Source organism: Cebus imitator, unplaced genomic scaffold, assembly GCF_001604975.1.
Source record: "Cebus imitator isolate Cc_AM_T3 unplaced genomic scaffold, Cebus_imitator-1.0 Scaffold221, whole genome shotgun sequence".
Lineage (NCBI taxonomy): Eukaryota > Metazoa > Chordata > Mammalia > Primates > Cebidae > Cebus > Cebus imitator.
Genome location: NW_016107536.1, coordinates 1,143,210 through 1,149,064, shown reverse-complemented (window position 1 = coordinate 1,149,064; position 5,855 = coordinate 1,143,210).

Here is a 5,855-nt window from a genome sequence, read left to right as displayed (position 1 = left end):
TTTGAGGCGGAGTTTCGCTCTTCTTGCCCAGGCTGGGGTGCAATGGCGTAATCTCAGCCCATTGCAACCACTGCCTCCCAGGCTCAAGCGTTTCTCCTGCCTCAGCCTCCCAAATAGCTGGGATTAGAGGCACACACCATCATGCCTGGCTAATTTTTTGTATTTTTAGTAGAGACAGGGTTTCACTATGTTGATCAAGCTGGTCTCGAACTCCCGATCTCAGGTGATCCGCCCATCTCAGCCTCCCAAAGTTCTGGGATTACAAGCATGAGCCAGCATGCCCAGCCAACAACTGACTTCTAAATTAGTTTATAGTGAGTGGACCTTCCTTGAAGGCAGCTAGAGGAATGGCTGTGTCAGGAAGGACAGTGGTTCTGAAGAGAGAATGTGCGGGTGACTTGTGTACACAAGGTCAGCAGCCTGAATTTCATAGTTTTGGGAATGTGAGCTCTACATGTCCCAAAGGAGACTTTAATCCCTCTGTCAGTCTTGCCTTATTAAATGCATTTCAATGCACAATAGCTTTTTAAAATTTTGGAGCTAACATAAATCACATTAGATGTGTTACGGCAGTACATTCAGATTGATCCCCCCCCTTTTTTTTTTGAGACGGAGTCTCAGTCTGCTGCCCAGGCTGGAGTGCAGTGGCACAATCTTGGCTCAGGGCAACCTCTGCTTCCCAGGTTCAAGCAATTCTCCTACCTCAGTCTCCTGAGTAGCTGGGATGACAGGTGCACACCACCACACCTGGCTGATTTTTTGTATTTTCAGTTGAGATGGGGTTTCACTATGATGGTCATACTGGTCTTGAACTCCTGACATTGTGATCCACCTGCATCAGTCTCCCAGAGTGCTGGGATTACAGCAGTCAGCCACTGCACCTGGCCTGGTCTTGTTTTTAACAAGGGTATTGTGTTTTCCTATATGGATAAGCCACAGTTTAATTCACTGTTGCCTCCTAGGGGCAGCTGGTGAGATCCCATCCTGTCATTGCCTTTGCTAATTCCAACAGCCTTGTACTAAATACTCTTGTATGTATCTTGTGTCCACATTGTAAAGTTTATTCTCTGTAGGTTTATTGCCGAGTTAAAATCGAGGAAACTGAGGCCAGCACAAGAAAATTACATGCCAATTTATTCAGCTCCCGGGCAAGATTCTGTGGTCCTGGAGAGAGGGGCCAGGGAAGTTGTGCCTGACTCCTTTCAGGAGTGGGGTTTTATAGGGAGTGAAGGCGTTTGATTGGATTTGGAGAAACAGGATGTGGACGGGGTGAGCTGCTATTGGTTGGTAGGTAGGTGGGATTTCCGGTGAGCTGGCTAAGTGCTGAGTGCAGAGGGGATTTCCAAGGCAGAGCCAGATGATGGGCATATCCTGATAGTAATTTTCAAGCCGGGAGGGAGATGGGCGGGTCTGAACTCCCGGCAAGGCAACCAGCCTTACACACGTGTCCATGTGGACCAGCTTATTGGGCAACTCCTTAGAAGTAGAATTTTACCACTGAACATGGTGGCTCATGTCTGTAATCCCAGCATTTTTGGAAGCCAGTGCGGGTGGATCATGAGGTCAGGAGTTCAAGACTAGCCTGGCAAATATAGTGAAACCCTGTCTCTACTAAAAATACAAAAATTAGCTTGGCATGGTGGCATGCACCTGTAGTCCCAGTTATTCAGGAGGCTGAGGCAGAAGAATCACTTGAACCCAGGAGGCAGTGGTTGCAGTGAGCCAAGATCACACCACTGCACTCCAGCCTGGGCAGTAGAATGAGACTCCATCTCACACACACACACACACACACACACACACACACACACACACACAAAGTTGTATTTTACTTCTACTTTTGTGGGGTAAATGATTTCAGAAGTTTCTTAACATGTTCACAACTTTTCCTCTAAAAGACCATTGAACCCAGCTTACACTCACACCTAGTCCACAGATGTGCCTGTGTCCCTACACCCTGGGTACCCTCAGCTTTCATTCTTTACTAGCCTAAGGAGTAAAACATGATACATCACATTGTTATGCATTTTCATTCCTTCATGGTATTAGGGGTTTTCAAGGATACAGGAGTCTTTTGATACTGGGAGTACATGACCTGGAGACCCCAGATGAGACAGCAGGGGAGGGCGGCAGGGAGACTGAATTCCCAGCTGTGCACTTGAGAAACCGTGGTCAGCTGGGGCCAGTCCCTGCCACCTGCCATGCCTGTGAATGGAGATAAGGTCTGCGGCCCCAGGCTGTCAGGATGACATCAGGTGAGCCTGGAGCTGAGCTCAGTTCCTGACCCAGGTCCTCGCTCTGTCATTGCTGGTTTGGCCCAATATCTGGGTCAGGTCCTTCCATCCTGCCTGCCTCTCTAAGTAGGAATCTGGAAGTTCTGATGGCTTAGAACCCCAGACTCTAAGGCTGTCAACACCTCCTGGGATGGGAGGCTGAGAACAGCTGGGCCCTGCCGTGCTTCCCTCCAGCTCTGTGACTCTGGTGTGGCCCCAGCTCCTGCCTGTAAAATGAAGAGGAGATAAAAATCTTCAGCAGCCCTGTGTAAACTTCAGAGGGCTGTGTTTGCAGGCGTCAGAGGACAAATCGTATCCTCAGGGCTGGTGTCAGTCTCTCTGGATCCTCAGGGCACATGTCCTCCACCCAGCAGAGGCTGCACCTGCTCCTACCTGCACCTCAGTATGGGCTCCCTGAGCTTGGGGCAGAAGCTTCTAAAGACTGGGGTGGAGCACCGTGGGGAGGGGCCATGGAGGAACAGAGGAGCCAGACTTCAAGTGAGGACAGCGATGGCGCTGTAGGGCCACAGCCTGGTTCACCTGCCTCGCTTCCGGTTGTCCTCCTGGTAGGCACCCGACCCCGGCTGCAGTTTGAGGAGTGAGCAGGAAGGGTCTCCATCCACATGGCTGCAGATGGCTGCTCACCCAGCCTCTATGGAGGGGACACAGTCCCAGTCCTAGTCCTCTGTCCTGTATCCAGGAGTGGCAGGACAGCGAAGTCCTAGCTTCCAGGTTGGAGATGGGGACAGTGGGGACAGTGCCAGGCCTCAAGCCTGTGCTGTTGGGCAGCTGGTGTCCTACTCCCAGCCAGAGACTGCACATCTTCATGTGGTGGATTTTCCCAGCAACCCGGGGAGAGGAGGGCAGGTTGTTTTCCCTGTTCTAAAAGTGGCAAAAATGAGATTCAGGAGCAGTGTCTCTAGCATTTTTGGCCTCACCTTCTGTATAATAGCAGCCATATTTGTGCCTCTGCAGGGCTAAAGTTCTCTGAGCAGCTGCTTCTCCAGATCTCTGCCCTGCACCTGGCCCTCTGGGAGTTCCTATGGTTCCTCAGCACAGTCCACAGGGCCCTTTGGCGTCCCCTCCCTGTGCTGCAGCCTGGAGCCTGTCCTTAGGCGGTGACCAAGACCACGACTGCTCTCACCTTATGGGCTTGGGGGAAAGCGATTCACCCAGGAAGTAGACAGCAAGCCCTTTACTCTGGGAACACCTGTGCCTGGAGTCTGCTGGAGCCAGGGAGGACAAATGAGCCCCATGTGAATCCTGCTCCCTGGAGCCCACAGTGTGGTGGGAGAGGTGACAGCAGGGATCATATCACTAATAGGAAGTAGCATGAGAGAGGCCTGAGGTCTCACCACCCTTGCCTCCCCTCCTCCAGAGAGGCTGTGCTGGAGGGAGGCTGCACTGGTGTGAGGCCACAGGATGTGGTTTTGTTGGCCTGAGGCTGTTGTTTGGTTATAGTCACCATTGAGGGTCCTGGAGGGAAGCCAGCCTCCTCTTTAAGGGCTTTTTTTGGCTGAGAGTGAGAATTAAATTGACATAAGACAGGTGCACGGGAGAAAAGCGCACGTGTACACACACACACACACACACACACACACACATACACACACATTTTTGAGACGGAGTCTTGCTCTATCACCCAGGCTGGAGTGCCGTGATGCAATCTCGGCTCACTGCAACCTCTGCCACTCAGGTTCACAGGATTCTGCTGCCTCAGCCTCCCAAGTAGCTGGGATTCCAGGTGCCCACCACCACATCCAGCTATTTTTTCTTGTATTTTTAGCAGAGACGGGGTTTCTCTAAGTTGGCCAGGCTGGTCTCAAATTCCTGACCTCGTGATCCATCCGCCTCGGCCTCCCAAAGTGTTGGGATTACAGGCATGAGCTGCCATACCTGGCTGAACACACTTCTAAAAAATCCGTGGTTCAGAGAAGAAACCAAAAAGGAAGGTAAAATATTTCAAAATAAATAATAATGATGGCCAGGAGCAGTGGCTCACTCCTGTAATCCCAGCACTTTGGAAGGCCGAGGCAGATGGATCACGAGGTCAGGGGTTCAAGATCAGCCTGGCCCAGATGGTAAAACCCTGTGTCTAAAAAAAAAAAAAATTAGACAGGTGTGGTGGCAGGCACCTGTAATTCCAGCTACTTGGGAAGCTGAAGCAGAGAATTGCTTGAACCTGGGAGGCAAAGGTTGCCGCATGCCTGCATCACACCACTGCACTCCAGCCTGGCAACAGAGTGAGACTCCCCCAATTTAAAAAAAAAAGAAGAGAAGACTGGGCACAGTGGCTTATGCCTGCAATCCCAGCACTTTGGGAAGCCAAGGCAGGCAGATCACGAGGTCAGGAGTTCAAGACTAGCCTGGCCAACATGGTGAAACCCCGTCTCTACTAAAAACACAAAAATTAGCTGGCCATGGTGCTACGTGCCTGTACAGCTAGTGTTCGACTTATGACCACGATTGGTTCCGACAGACCGGTTGTAACACGATTTGGTTGTAAGTTGAGTAGGCTAAACCTATGTACAGTACTGTGAAATGATGTTATAAAAATCTTTAAGTCATATTTTATCATAATTTTCTTTCATTATTGTTATATATCATAATTTTCTTTGTTCATTTTATGCTATTTGTATCATCTCTACACCATTTTGTTTCTTATTTTTACATTCGTCAGGTTTAAGTAAAACACTTCATTACCAGTAGTAAAGGTTGACCTGAATGCTTATTATGAAAGCATTCTTGTCCAATCTCATTTTTAAAAAGCCACCTTAACTTGTGATAAAGGCGCAGCCTTGTGTAAAACTGTGGAATATTCACAGATCACTGAACCACGGTGGTCTATGGTTTGAAGTGAAAAACCACGGCACATGATGAGTTTTGAAAAGCAGAAGGGTATGAACTATGTTAAGTCTTCGGGTTAAAAAGGACTAGTTGCCAGGTATTTATTTATTATCATTGTAAATAGAAAAGTAAATCATCACAATTTTATGTGACTTTCCATGGGATACAAATATGTAGCATTCATCATAAAAGATGTCATCTGGATATCTTGTTCAAATATAATTTAAACTTACTATGTTCTAATATTGTTAAAGATATAGGGATAAACCACTCACATTTTAGTAAGAAAGGCAAGAAAATGACTAATAATGGTATGATATAGCATATATGTTTATTGTCCTGCACTGTCGTACACCCAGCTGGGCAACGTTTGCGCTGCCAGACGCGGAGCAGTCATGGCTAGCGATTGTGGTCATAAAGTCGAATGGTGGTAAGTTGCATAGGTCGTAAGTCGATCAATACCTGTAATCCCAGCTACTCAGGAGGCTGAGGCAGGAGACTTGCTTGAACTCAGACCTGGGAGGCAGAGGTTGCAGTGAGCTGAGATCGTGCCACTGTACTCCAGCCTGGGCTACAGAGCAAGACTCTGTCTCAAAATAATAATAATAGTAACAATCATAATGAGAGTAAAACACGAAAACTGGTGGGAAGTGGCTAACAGTGCTAGGGTAAAATATCCAGCTTTCAGTGTTTCTATGAAGAATTGGGGGTTGGGGAGATGGGGAGTTACTACTG